Here is a 16,167-nt window from a genome sequence, read left to right on the forward strand (position 1 = left end):
CTCTTAGAACCGTTGCAACAGGAGCTCGCCCCGGAGCCCGAAGATGAGCGATTACCACTGCGAGTGAGGAATGCCCCTCGGAGGCTCTTAGAGGAGTGTTAAACAGAAAAGTAGAAATAAGTGCATGAGACGAATGTTGTGAAACATAACTGCCTGAGGTTGTGTTCCGGGTGGACTCATCCCCGAGGAGAGGGTGTAAAAAGAAAAAAAAGAGAGAAAAGTGTTCCGGTTGGAACTGGGAAGCGCCTTACTTTGAGGGGAGTAATTAATCCCCTCACCTTACAGTTAGCACGGTTTGTGAGGTAGTGGAGTCTTCAGGACAGAATGAGCCCTCACCTTCTTGCGGGCAGAATGCTGGAAACAAAGAAACCAAGTGAATGCGAATGCGAATGGGAGAGTGGAAGGAAGCGCCCCCGTGGTGATCTCACTCTCAGGAGACCCTGTCAAGCTCTGGTGAGCGACAAGCTATCCTCCAAAACCTGAGGCTGACTGGGGCATAATTTCCCTCATCACATCAAGTGTAAGGAGTGAGCATACCTCCTAATGAAGTGAGTAAGCGACCTTCCGAGGTACGCATTAGGTGTTTAATGTGGACCGACAGGTGCCACCGATTGTGGGGAAAAAATTTTCCAATTCAAAGTGTTAATAGCAGTTACAGGGGTAACAACATTCCATCCTTGCATATGTCATAGATGATTGACTTGGGTAAAATTTGTCTTCTGAACGTGGGAGCCGTGTAATGCCACAAATTTAGTATTCATGTATATGTTTAGAGGTGCTGTAATTTCTAAGTTAGATGGAGTGTAATCTGAATACTAGATGGCATAAGCTACCCCAAACTCAGGGCGGGATGGCGGTAAATTCAGTATTTAACTGTAGTAAGGAATGAATCCCAAATTTTCCCCAATTCAATCAAAAGTCCTAACGTCATGCATACTCTACTAAATAAATAGTGAAGAGAATTAAAACCCACCATATCGCAAAAACACAGTCTCATTTGACTAGCAGCAGCGTCCCTACGTGCCCAGCTAAACCGCATTGGCTACCGAGACGTTGTGGGTAACAGACGTTGTTTCAGGTGAGCTGTACACATTCCTAACTCCTTTCTCCCCCCTTGCTTGTTTTAATTCTTGCTTGTCCTGAACAATATGAAGTAATGTTAAAAGCTTAACGTAGACATTGGCTACCCAGACGTTGTGGGTAACAGACGTTGTTTCAGTCCACAGACACCATGACTTTGGGGTTTGCACGAGGCCATCATGTGAATTTGCCCGTAGACTTGATGTACACACACACTTACACTACCCACAAATAGATTTATAACTAAATGTAGTAGCAATTGAATTATGAATCAATCAGGTGAACCTTGTTTTTTTTTTTATAGTAGATAAGGTACAGAATTTTGAAAGTTAATGTGATCATGTAACGGAAAATCGAATTTTAACTCATCAACCGTTTTTTTTTTCTCTCTTCTTTTATTAATAGATTAGAAATATTGGGAGTGTTAAAGTGAATTTAGTGGTTGTAAGGATATGTAATTTCGAATTGTTCCTCGAGGCTAAGCAAGCCCGAGTGATTACGAAATATTAGTGACTTGTGTGATGAGTTTAGACTGGCCCGATGTAATAGTACATGAGTGAATATTTTTGGTTCGAGGCTATGCCAGCCCAAAAAGACAGTCCATGTCATTGAATGTCCCAGTCTTGAGGCTATTGACGAGCCCGAGAATAACTGATAATCGAGAATGAAATGTGATGAACTCAGGAGTCATTGTTAAATATTCAAATTGTTTCGCTTGGTAACAGTACTGTATTACTATCGCCCAAACTAGTACTTAATTTACAAGTCTTTTCATATTATTAAAGGTCATGTAATTAAAAAAAAAAAATGTCTGTTATTTAACACGTATAGATTTATTAAAGCAGAGTAAAGTATATGCAATTTTGATATCCAACCAAGGGAATTTTGTCCTCTCACGCATGACTCACTCCCCTTCCAGTTCAAGATTCCTCCTCTTTGGGAACGACTAACACACGTGGTACTAACTTATTCTCGACACGGCTAAAAATACAAACGCTACCAAAAATATCCTTCATGCAATTAACCTTTATCATTCAAAGTCGAAGTTACTTCCCCCCCCCCCTTAGTTTTTTTTTCTTTGGTGAATACTTTATCAGTCATTGAGGGGAGACTAAGTTGAGTACCCTTTGTATTATCAACAAGTAAGTTAAACAGAACAAACCTGATAAATAATGATGGGAAAAAATTTCTCATCGTTACACTGATGAACAACGGTGGGATAAAAATTCTACCGTTACAATTGTTGAGAGGCAACGCCTATTCAGATGCTACGTGATGGAGCTTGTTTTCATTTTTCTTGGAGGGAACTGTATGTTGGCACTTATCCTTCTTCCTTATATAGAAAATGATTTCTGACGGACTTACCAACTAATTTAGTTTTGAGTTAAAATATATCTTTATGTTTAGAACATACCTCACTGCAAATTTGTCATTTACCAGTTTCATTAGTCATGGTATTCTCGACATTATCATTCCATCTGTTTTCTCTGATAATGATGATCCTGATTTTACCATCATTGAGCTTAGGTCTACTCTTAGCTCTCCAGCACATGAGTCAATATAGGTCACTGGGGACTCCAACACGAGTTCAGTGAGCTGCAAAACTGCTGAAAAAATTGCAATGATGATTAATGAACATAAGATGACATAGGATCCCTCATACTATGCATGGTTTGACCTTCAACCTTTAAAACGTGCAAATTAATGGTTAAAAATATGTAAGGGAATATTTGCCTGAAGTAACAACTGTACCTGGATGAAGTGAACAAATGGAGAAGTAATGGAAGTGCCCTAGTTTGCAAGAGTTTGGAGGAGAAAACAAGAAGAAAGGAGAATGACAAGGTCAAAAAAGAAAGAAACTGAGCATATAAGGTATAGTTCCACACCAACGTGTGGAGATGTAACAAGCTGAAAAAGTACTGAGATATGAAATTAAGCAGAAGATAACAAGGGCATTGACAGTGCAATACAGGAAGTAACATAAACGAGACATAAGAAGCAAAACGAAGAAACTAAGAAAGAATATAGCATTTTTTTTTTAGGATATTTAAAGATGTAAGCTTTTAAGGGCTCTGAGCAGCCAACTCAACTCTCTTGACCACTCCAGAGTCAAAGTAATTCACTTCAATTAAGTGGTCAATGAATTAAAAAATGACATTGCTCTTTGACTCAGGAGTGGTTATTTATGAGGCTGATCCTGGATGACAATGGAAAAATCACTGGAATGGAATTTCTTCTGGGCACAGTGAGCAGTATAACAGTAGAGCAATCTACCGTCCTGGGTCTTCCAATCCCCTTCCATATTGTGAAATAGTGGCGGATGCCCCGAGCTAGTTCGGAGTTGCCACTTACAACTTTAATAATTTACATGAATTATTACCACGATTTATACTTAATAAAATAAGCAACATGAACAAAACTTCATAAGATTAAAGTAATTTTGTATAAAACTTCAGTCAGGTTTAATACTAAGATTATTGTACTTCTTTCCGTTTTTTCACTGGAACGTTCCACGTCAGCAGACACTATTTCATGAATTTTAATCCTTTCGTGTTTATGGGTGCGGTCCAAATTTCACCTATTCATTGCCATTCGATGCAGGCTGCGAATGTGCACATTTCACCATTTGTTAACATTAAAAAATACAGTTTGTGTCAAACAAAATGGCATTTTTTTTTTAAATAGAATAATTTTGTGTTCATTTCTGGGCGAGAACAAACTACTACTGTGTCCCCGTGTATCCCTCCGCCGTGCTCAACCCACGCCACACCCAATGTTGCCGCACTGCCCAAGTCATTGTGCTATGAGCCTTGCTCAAGCATAAGATAATTTCCTTTCGCGTTCCGTAAACTCGGCCCTAATTGACCTACAGTAATTCTTTATACACTAAAATGTAGCCAAATAAATTCCCTATAACTTTTCTCAGTAACATATAGCTTGAAAATTATTTTTCAGTGAGAAAAACTGCGGTAAGAAAAATAAACTAAGGCATAATTCTGGTTAGTACTTGGATGGGTGACCGCCTGGAAACACCAGATGCTGTTGTTCTCCCTACGTGTCAGGTGGGGTTGGTGGAGGATTAGTGCCCCTCCCTGTAAAAACAATTAACTCTAAGCCCTTGGCCACCCCGTTTGGGATACATGGCGTCTGGCAATGAATGAATGAATAATTTACATTCGGTTGATCTTTTTTACAACACCAAAAGCAAGTACATTTATTTAGGATTACAGTGAAAATAAAAATTAAAAAAGGGTCTATCCAGTGCACGGGAATAGTGCGGTGACGAGGAGGGGGGGGGGGCTCTCTCTTTGTGGCCTTGGGCACCGAGGCCCACGTCCCGAGTACTCAGAGTAGGACGCAGCCTGCATCGAATGGTAACGAGAGGGTTAATGCATAGAATATTTACTTCCATACAATACAGTCAGTATTTATCCCGCCATAAACAAATTATATACATTATAATCCTGTCAGAAGCTTTAGCCTTTTATTTAAACATATTTAACCCCTAACCACCGGTTGTCGGTCAGAACTGTAAAAAAAATCGGTGGCGCGGCGGGGCAGGGTGTCGGTACGTACGACACTTGTTTTCAAGCAGAGTCTGAAGTGGCCACCACTTTATCTCATCACCAATAGCTCGCGGGAGACTCCCACCAGCCAGCCCAACCATACTTTAGTCGTCTCTATTACTTTGCCTGGTGTAGGACGATCATTTCTATACCTTTCTTGTCTGATTTCGTTCCTGTCTCACGTGGACTTTTGCCTCATCCATCCCTGCCAAACTGCTTTCCAAGGATTTTTTTTTTTTCTTTATGTGTCCGACTCTGGGCATAGGCTTCACAGCCTGTTCTCAAGGCCCAGTAGTCCTCCTTCATACCATACACCTCTCTACATGTCACCACTTCGGCGCTAACACCCACCGTCCATATTGAATACATGCTAGGGCTGTCTCATACAGGACTGGTGTATTGGTATTAGCGGGGGTACTTTTGTGACATGTCGGCGGGTCATCTGGTAGATCAGGAAAGTCTGCTTTTATGAAATTCAAATCCTTAAATTGTTCCCTGCCCCAGCCGGGATTCGAACCTGGGTCTATCAGGACTGCAGGCCACCTCTCTACCGATTACTAGGAAAGGACTCAATGATTGTGCCACAGGGCATGCCTTGGACATTACTGTGTCTAGTTTATCTAGTAATGGAGAAGTTATCACGCTCAGAACAAAGCCAGAGTCGGGGTCGTGGGGAAATGCAAGAACAAATCTGTTCTTGTGGCGAAAATTAGTTCTCTTCCTCACGTCATTATTCATCAACGCAACTTGGACTATTGTTCAGAGTCCATAACGTCTTCACTGACGAGCAGTTAGCTATATTTATAAGAGACATGCGCTCTGAGCTAGAACATTGCCCACCCTTGTGGTATGGATGTGGAGAGGTTGCACCAAAACAACTGGACAAAATTCAGAACAAAGCTGTTGAAATTACTAATAACGCTGCTACTATTAATAAACTACCTCCCTTGTGTTATTTTATGGATACTTTTATGGTAAATGCTCAGATGAAGATGCACCCATTGTGCCACCTTCCCATGTCTTCCCTCATGCTACACGGGCATCTAGTCGCGCTCATGACTGGAATGTCACACAGCAATATTGCAGAACTTTTGGTTATCAGAATTTTCATATTCTCCGAACTGCATCTCTCTGGAACTCGCTTCCCCGGAGTTGTTTCCCCCCAAACTTCAACCTACAGCTGTTCAAGGCCAACTGTTACACATTTTTTATGAATGGAGGACGTCAGTATTCTGGTGTATGATTTTTTTTAATTAATTAGTTCTTCCTTACTGTGTTCTATTTATACTGTACTGTATATCTATCTATCTATCTAGCTCTCTCTCTCTCTCTCTCTCTCTCTCTCTCTCTCTCTCTCTCTCTCTCTCTCTATATATATATATATATATATATATATATATATATATATATATATATTCTGTATATATATCCATCCATCAATCCATCATCCAGTCCTACATTGCCCCACGAGGAACGTAGGAGCCCGGGGCTAGGCAGTTGGTCTCGACATTTAAGATGAGAGTGACCAGCCTCACTCATCCCTGAGTGGCATTACATGAGCAATCAACCCCAACCATCCCTTGGATACAAACCTTCACTGGCTCAATCCGACTGGAGCGCAATAATTACCCACTAAACCACCAGGTGCCAAAATTTGGTTATATGGTTACCACCCAACGTAGTAAATATATATATATATATATATATATATATATATATATATATATATATATATTGTTACATAGCCTATGATTTCATCATCCTTTGTGTAATTCTAACGTACAGTGTGCTGCATGTTTGATCACGAGCGTGTTCTGCCTCAGTCCCCCCCTTCTACCGTTATAGTAGAGTAAGTCGTTCTCTCTGTTATTCAGAGCGGGATTTTCAGCTCTTTGTCCCCATGGCTTCATTTGCACGTCCTTCTTACAAGTTGTATCAAGCTCTCCCGGCCCCTATATAATGAGCTCAGTCTCTGCATCATTGCCACTTAGATCTGCTCCTCATTTTGTTCACATCTCTGTCCTCCCCTGTACAGATATTATTATTGTGAGTGCTCAAGAAATCTCCAAACATCTAGCAGCTGTGTGTAATTTGAGTATAACTGTTGTATTTTTTCTTGTACTGTGTAGCATAAGGTTAATTCTTAGGCCTAGTGAGATTTTTGATTGATGTTGGGTTTTATGTCAGTCATTTTTGATAATAGTTTGTATCTGTAATAATTTATCTTGCATTAACTGAGCATTACCCGGTGTATTTTCATTTATCAGGGCTGACTTAAATAAATTTACTCTTGCTAATTTCGTGTTAATAGAGGCTATTGCAGTTAACCATATATTTAACCTGTTTATTTGCCATTACATTATCCTTATGAGTCTTGAATGTTTTGTTGTTAGTTTGAGCATTAAACTTTAACTTGTAATTTTACCTAACTCTTTTGTTTTGAACCTGGAACTTTACGGGACAGTAGTGATTTTTAGTATTCTCACTTAAAGTGTACATTATCTTTCTCTGTTCCGTAACATAAATTTGGCGACCTCTTATCAGGATATTCAGGATATTATCATAAGGATATTGCTTAATATTTTGTGACTGTTACTTATTAATTATGTCTACTATTACTACACTTGATGAAGCCAAAGATTTTTTGTCAAATGTGCAAACAGTGTTGGACGTAGAAAACAGAACAAAGAATGAACTTAAGCTTGTTGCTCAACAATTGGGAATTGCTGTTCGCTCTCATCATTCTAAAGATCAAATTGTTGACATGATTAATGAAAGCTTGTTTAATGTCACTCCTCGAAATGAGCAAACGCAGATTGAATTAGCTAAGTTACGGCTAGCCCTGCAGGAATCTCGTGCTAAGGAGGCTGAATTTCAGGCCCGTTCTAAAGAAGCTGAGGCACCAGTTGAAATTGCTAGGATTCAGGCAGACCATGAGTATCGCATGAAACAAGGTGGAACTGGATCATCTAGCTCTGATGATTTTGATGTGGCTAAAAATGTTAAACTTGTCCCTCCTTTTAATGAATCTGATTTAACAAAGTATTTTCAGTTGTTTGAGAGGGTAGCTACAGGTTTTAATTGGCCCAAACAGAATTGGCCAGTACTCCTTCAAACTGTTCTCACCGGTAAAGCTCAAGTAACTTATGCATCTTTGCCTCAGGATCAATCTGATAATTATGATGTAGTTAAGAGCTTGATTCTTAAGGCCTATGAGCTTGTTCCTGAAGCCTATAGAGTAAAATTTAGGACAACTTACAAGCAAGATAAGCAATCCCATGTTGAGTATGCAAAAATCAAAGAAGATCTGTTAGAGCAGTGGTTAAATTCTAAGAATGTGGATTCTGATTTTGACAAATTTAAGCAGATGATTTTGCTGGAGGACTTCAAAAGGTGTATTAGTAAAGATGTAAGCCTATATCTTGATGAGAAAAGAATAGATAATTTGTCTGATGCTGCAGTTTTAGCTGATGAGTATGTTCTCACTCACAAGAGATATTCTAGAGAAAAAGGGAAAGCTGAGAGTAAGTACGCTGCCTCTACTCAGAGTACAGGTAACAGGAAAGAGAATAAGGATGATGTTTCTCAAGAAGTAAATACCAGCTTCACCTCTAGATTTCAGAAAAGTAAATGTACTTATTGTAGTACGCTTGGTCATACTACGGAGAAATGTTTCAGGAGACAGCGTGATGTGAACAAAAAGGAGTCTTTAAATATTCAGTCAATTGGTCTAGTGTCCACTCTTGAGAGTTCCCAGAATTCTTTAACCGAGTTAACTGAACCTGCTTTGAGGGGTAACTTAAATTCTCATGAGGGAGCTCCTCTTTTGAGCAGTAACGTGGGTGACACTCTCAAGAGTTCATGTGCTAATTTCCTGTCTGATGGTTTTGTCAGTCCTCTGGACAGTAATGACAGGAAATCAGTTAAAATATATCGTGATACAGGTGCTTGCCAATCCCTTATGCTGACCAGTGTTCTAGGCTCTAATGTTAATTCCTCTGATGAAACTGTAATCTTACAAGGTGTAGGGAATAATTACTTCTCTGTCCCTCTGTGCAGAGTGAATTTAGAGTCTGGTTTTGTTAATGGTTCCGTTATGGTTGGGTTGGTTGAGACACTCCCAATGTCAGGTGTAACTTTTTTACTTGGAAATGATATTGGTGGAAGTCAAGTGTGTCCAGCTCCTCAGTTGTCTAGTGAGCCAGTGGCTGTGACCCAGGATTGTGATGTCCCTGATGTGTTCCCTGCATGTGCTGTCACTAGGGCTAAGTCTAAAGTTACTGGTGATTTAGAGCATAATGATGATGATGATGTTATCCTAGCTGACACTTTTCTTGCTAATTTGGACCACTCACCAGATGAGGCAGTACCCCGTAGTGTTGATAATTTGTCTCGTCAAGAGTTGGTTGAGTTGCAGGTTGCTGACCCTGAGTTGAAAGGTCTAGCTAACCCTGCTTACAGTGAAGAAGAGTCAGCCGGTGCTTCTACTTGTTATTATGTAAAGTCAGGAGTACTTATGAGGAAGTGGAGACCCCCAACAGCATCAGCCGACTGTGAATGGGAGGTTGTACATCAAGTTGTCATCCCTCGTGTTTGTAGGCAGGATATCATTAGAGTGGCTCATGATTCCAGTTTGGCAGGACACCTCGGAGTGAGGAAGACTGTGGCACGCATTTTGAAACACTTCTACTGGCCAGGTATCTTCAGGGATGTTTCCTGGTATTGTAAGTCTTGTCACACCTATCAAGTTGTGGGGAAGTGTAATCAGACCGAAAAGGTTGCACCTCTAGTTCCTATTCCTCCTTTTGAGGCGCCTTTCACCCGTGTGTTGGTGGATATTGTGGGCCCTCTTCCTAAGACTTCTTCAGGATTTTCTTATGTGTTGACCCTGATTGATATGGCTACTCGTTATCCTGAAGCCATTCCACTTAGAAATATCTCAGCAAAGAACGTGGTTAAGGAAATGCTAGGGTTCTTCACAAAGTTTGGTCTGCCCAAGGAGGTACAGTCAGACCGGGGAAGTAATTTCATGTCGAGTGTTTTCAAGCAGTCTCTGAAAGAGTTGGGCATTACCCAGATCACGTCTTCAGCTTACCATCCCCAGACCCAAGGAGCGTTGGAGAGATATCATCAAACACTCAAATCGATGCTCAAGAAATACTGTTTGGAACATCAGAAAGACTGGGATAAAGGTCTTCCATTCGTTGTGTTTGCTGCAAGAGAATCTCCAAATGAATCACTGGGCTTCTCACCTTTTGAACTACTGTTTGGCCATGAAGTAAGAGGACCCCTTAAGCTACTCAAGGAATGCTGGCTGTCGGAGGAAGATGACGTCAACCTGCTGGAGTATGTGATGAAGTTCAAAGAACGGCTGTCCATTGCTTTACAGCTGGTGAGAGAGAATTTAGGAGCTGCTCAGGAGAAGATGAAGACTTTGTATGATAAGAAGTCCAGGTTATGCCACTTTCAGCCAGGAGATCAGGTTTTGATTCTGCTACCAGTTCATGGGCAACCTCTTCAAGCCAAGTTTAGTGGTCCTTATTTCGTGGAGAAGAAACTCAGTGATGTCAACTATGTCATCGCCACACCAGATCGTAGAAAGAGCAAGCAACTATGTCACATCAACATGCTGAAGTTATATCACAGGCGGGACGAAAATAATCCAGTCTGCACTGCAGCTGTTCCACCCGAGTCTGCAAGTGAAGCTCTCCCATGCAGCATGAGCCTGAGTGATAGTTTGGGGAAGAATCCTGATATCATGAATGATCTCCAGACTAAGCTTTCTCATCTACCTCCCAAGGAAAGGCAGGAGTTTTCGGCATTACTGCAGGAGTACCCGCAAGTGTTCCGTGCTACTCCAGGAAGAACCACTGTGTTGATGCATGATGTCGATGTTGGAGACGCAAAGCCAATTAAATTGCCTCCTTACCGTGTGAACCCAGTGAAAGTTCCTCTCATCCAGAAGGAGCTTGGCTACCTGTTGGACCACAAGATGATTGAGCCCTGTCAGAGCGAGTGGACTTCTCCTGTCACTTTAGTCCCTAAGCCAGGTGGGTCACAGTGGCTTTGCATTGACTACAGACGTGTTAATCAGATAACCAAAACAGACACTTACCCTCTCCCTCGCGTGGAAGATTGCATAGACAAGATCGGAAAGGCTAGGTACATAAGTAAGTTTGATTTGTTAAAGGGATACAGGCAAGTACCTATGACTGAACGTGCTAGGGAGATCTCATGTTTTGTAACATTAGGAAAGACCCTTGCATGGTCTGTAATGCCATATACAGATTGTTTTAGAGTAATAAGAAATTTCCTTTGTAAATTTTGTTTTCTTTGTTGGGAGGTGTTACATAGCCTATGATTTCATCATCCTTTGTGTAATTCTAACGTACAGTGTGCTGCATGTTTGATCACGAGCGTGTTCTGCCTCAGTTCCCCCCTTCTACCGTTATAGTAGAGTAAGTCGTTCTCTCTGTTATTCAGAGCGGGATTTTCAGCTCTTTGTCCCCATGGCTTGATTTGCGCGTCCTTCTTACAAGTTGTATCAAGCTCTGCCGGCCCCTATATAATGAGCTCAGTCTCTGCATCATTGCCACTTAGATCTGCTCCTCATTTTGTTCACATCTCTGTCCTCCCCTGTACAGATATTATTATTGTGAGTGCTCAAGAAATCTCCAAACATCTAGCAGCTGTGTGTAATTTGAGTATAACTGTTGTATTTTTTCTTGTACTATGTAGCATAAGGTTAATTCTTAGGCCTAGTGAGGTTTTTGATTGGTGTTGGGTTTTATGTCAGTCATTTTTGATAATAGTTTGTATCTGTAATAATTTATCTTGCATTAACTGAGCATTACCCGGTGTATTTTCATTTATCAGGGCTGACTTAGATAAATGTACTCTTGCTAATTTCGTGTTAATAGAGGCTATTGCAGTTAACCATATATTTAACCTGTTTATTTGCCATTACATTATCCTTATGAGTCTTGAATGTTTTGTTGTTAGTTTGAGCATTAAACTTTAACTTGTAATTTTACCTAACTCTTTTGTTTTGAACCTGGAACTTTACGGGTCAGTAGTGATTTTTAGTATTCTCACTTAAAGTGTACATTATCTTTCTCTGTTCCGTAACAATATATATATATATATATATATATATATATATATATATATATATATATATATATATATATATATATATATGACTCTCCACTGAGTGACAAGCCAAATGGTTCCCTGTACACCAGGGAACCATTTACCACGTTGGGTGGTAATTATATAACCAAATTATGGCGCCTTGTGGTTTAGTTGATAATTAAGGTGCTCCAGTCCGAGTGACCCTTTGAGGTTTATATTCAGGGGGTGTTTGGGGATTGTTGTTCACGTAATGCCACTCAGGTATGAGTGAGGCTGGTCATTCTCATCTCAAATGTCTGGACCAAATTGCCCAGCCCTGGGTTCCTACGCTCCTCTGGGTCAACATAGGATAGGATGATATATATATATATATATATATATATATATATATATATATATATATATACTGATTATGTATGTACTGTATGTATGATGTGTCGGAAACATGTATCACTGTATGCTTTTGGAACGAAAACTATCCTCCCCTTAATGGATTTACCTGGTTCTTCATAGAATTCAGGTGGCTGGGTTTTATCACGCCGCAATGTAGCGATAACGGTGCCTGATTTTTTTTCTAGAGGTTCTGGGTTTGCTTCCTGGCTGGAGCGTCGAAAACTTTCCTCATATGTACGCACATATATTATGTGTTCCTCCATAATATATATATATATATATATATATATATATATATATTATACACACACACACACACACACACACACACACACACCTAGGCTGCTTCCCCCCGAAAGAAATAGAGGTAGCCAAGACAGGACGACACACTCCCAATCTACTCATCCACACTCCCCAAGGGGAGAAGGGACAGATCCTCACCGCACCACACCACACGAAGGTCAACTGTGCAGTGCATTCAGCGACTTCCACAGCAGGGCTGACATCTGAGCTGGTTTACCTGTGCTACATCATAATGGACCCATCCCCTTACCCGCACCTGACCTGATCATCTGATCAGACCAAATGCGGGAGAATATCCCCTCGGGGCTGCATCACCATTTATTCATCCACAATTTCTCCAGTCATTCCTATCACCCACAGCCATTCTTCCTTGCTCAACAGATATCCCTCTCGCATTCAACACTCTCTTCACACTGTTCATCCATCATTTTGGTGGTCATCCTCTCAGCCTTACACCTCTCACATCCGATCCACTTATCTTTTTCACCATTCGTTCATCAATCATTCTCTCCATATGCCCAAACCATCGCAACACCCTCTGCTCAACTCGGTCAGCCATCTCCCTCACAACTCCAGTTCTCCTTCGTACTTCATCATTTCTCACTCGATCCGTACACATTGTTCAACATATACTCCTCAGACACCTCATCTGCATTGCATTCCAACTTTTCCTCTCTGCTACACCCATATTCCATGTTTCAGCCCCATATAATGCAGTCAGTACCAAAACACCCTCGTACAGCATTCTCTTTACATCTATTCTAAGCGAACGACATCTAAACAGTTTTTCCATTCCTCCCAGCACCTTTCCTACTTCATTCATTCTGAGCTGAATCTCACTTCTGCATCTATTTTTCCATCCACAGCAACGTGTCACCCTAAATACTTAAAACACTCGAGCTCCTCAAGCAACTCACCATTCAAAACTATATTCATCCTTCTACCATCAACCATCCTCGTACACTTTGTCACTTTACTCTTATTCTCCTTTACTCACAATTTCCTCCTTTCACACACCCTTCCAAACTCCTTTACCAACTGTCTCATTCTCTCCCCTGAATCAGCCACCAGTGCAGTATTATCCACAAACAACAGCTGATTCAGATTCCACTCTCTACCATCATCATTTACCAGACTCAAACCAGCACCTATCATTCTTGCATTCACCTCCCTTTCAACATCATCCATATAAATATTAAACAACCAAGGCGACAACACACATCCCTGCCACAGCTCCACTCTCACGGGAAACCAAACACTCACAGTAATTCCCACTCTTAAACACGCTCTACTGTTTACGTAAAAACTTTCCACTCCTTTTAGCAACCTACCATCAAGTCCATACAATTTTAAACAGTCCACAAAACCTTCCTATCAGTTCTGTCATACGCTTTCTCTAAATCCATGAACACCCAAAACACATCCTTACCTGTTGCTAAATACTTTTCACACACCTGTCTCACAGCAAACACCTGATCCACGCATCCCCTCCCTCTCCTAAAGCCACACTGCTCATCACCGATCACTCCCTCTATACCTTCCCTGACTGTCTTAATTAACACTCTACCATACACCTGACCTACAACACTCAACAGACTTATACCCCTAAAACTAGTACATTCATACAACGGAAGCACAAAAGCACTTGAACAGTCAATTGGCACCATACATCTCACAAAACACACATTCAACAATCTTACTAACCACTCAACAATAGTCACTCCACCACCTTTCAGGCATTCTACAGTGCACTCATCCATACCTGCAGTTTTTTTTAGTTTTTATCTCCTTCACTGCCTCCTACACTTTCTCCATTGTCATCAAAGAAGCATTCAACTCTCGAATACACACTTTTACACCTTGCACCTTTCCATCTGCCACAGTCTCTTCCTCCCTTTCCTCCTCTACATATAACAATCTTTCAAAATACTCCGCCCATCTCTTCCTTATTGCATCCGTCTCAGTTAACATCCTTCCATCCTCTGCTATTACTCGCTCTTCCCTCCCAGACTCTCCCTTTCGCACCCTTTTCACCTCCTTCCAAAACATTTTCTCATTCTGTTGAAAAATCACAGTCAACCACCTACCGCACCTCTCATCTGCTGCCACTTTAGCATCACGCACGGCCCTTCTCGCCCTATTCCTCTTTTCCTTATACCTCTCATATGACACCTCATCCTTCCTCTGCAGTCACACTACATAGGCCTATGCACGTCTCTTCTCAGCCACAACATACATACTTCCTCGCACCACCCATTCACTTCCCTTTCTTACACCACCACCCACTCATCTCACACCACACACCTCTTCCGCATGCCCCACCACAGCACTCTTAAACATCTGCCATTCCACCTCCACACTGCCATTTTCCTGATCTTTCACTGCGTTTTACTCATCTTTCAATTTCTTCTGATACTTTATCATTTTCTCTTTTATCCAACTCACTCACTTTCAAAACCTCCCTGCCACACCTAATTCTCCTAGCTCTCACCCATCTCTTACCTACTCTTAACTTTCCCTCCACCAGGTAGTGGTCAGACATACCTCCACCCTCCCCTCTCAAAACTCTCACATCCAGTAATCTTTCTCTTACATTTCTGGACACAACCACATAGTCCATCAATGCTCTATCAACAACCCTTCCATATATATATATATATATATATATATATATATATACAGAGAGAGAGAGAGAGTTTGCCTATCGTTCTCTTTTTGACATATTTCTGTTTCCGAACGGCATGGCAAGTATTTCTATCGTCCTCACTCTATTGTTGCACGGTCTTTAGTGTAGTGAGCCCCCTGACCCACAGGAAATTTGACCCATTACATTCGTTTATGTGAATTGCTTTGGAAGATGTCAGAGAGCCTCCCAAAGCCACGAGAAAAAGCCTATAGCATCAATGAATATCCTAAGACCAAGAGAATAACTAGTAATCCTCCTGAGTCCAAAAAAATATTCATTTAGTCTCCCAAACCCACGGGAGAATTTAGCAAGTCTATCTATCTATCTATATACCTAGGCTGCTTCCCCCACGGAAAGGGAGGTAGCCGAGACAGGACGACACATTCCTCATTTACTCATCCATTTAAACACATTCGCATCTTAGCCCCAAAGGGGAGAAGGGACCGGTCCTCACCGCACCACACCGCACACGGGTCAACTATGCAGTGCAATCAGTGACATCCGCAGCAGGGCCTGACAGCAGAGCTGATTTACCCCTGCCACATCATAATAGACCCATCCCCTTACCCGCACCTGACCTGACTAGCTGATCAGACCAAAGGCAGGAGAATATCCCCTCAGGGCTTCCTCATCATTTATTCATTCATAATTTCTCTCCATTTATTTCTGTCACGCATTGCCACTCTTCCTTGCTCAACAGACATCCCTCTTAGCAAGTCAGACATACAAAACAAAGCCCCATTTTTTTTTTCTTGGGGGTTACATTCCCTCTTCTGTCTTTCTTTCCTTCATTCTTTCTTCTTCCTTTTGCCTATGGGTGACTCTACAATGTGTGACCATCCAAATGGTTTCCTGTCGACCAGGAAACCATTTTACCATGCTGGGCGGTAACCATATGATCAAATTACGAAGCCTATGGTCGTACCATTCTAAAGTGGCGGTTTGGGTGGGGCACGAACCTCTGTACAGTGTTGCCAAGTTTTCCATACTCGCGATGCCTCTCTC

The sequence above is a fragment of the Coenobita brevimanus genome, chromosome 53 (genome assembly GCF_032717465.1).
Source record: "Coenobita brevimanus isolate Jiangsu-jjx chromosome 53, ASM3271746v2, whole genome shotgun sequence".
NCBI lineage: Eukaryota > Metazoa > Arthropoda > Malacostraca > Decapoda > Coenobitidae > Coenobita > Coenobita brevimanus.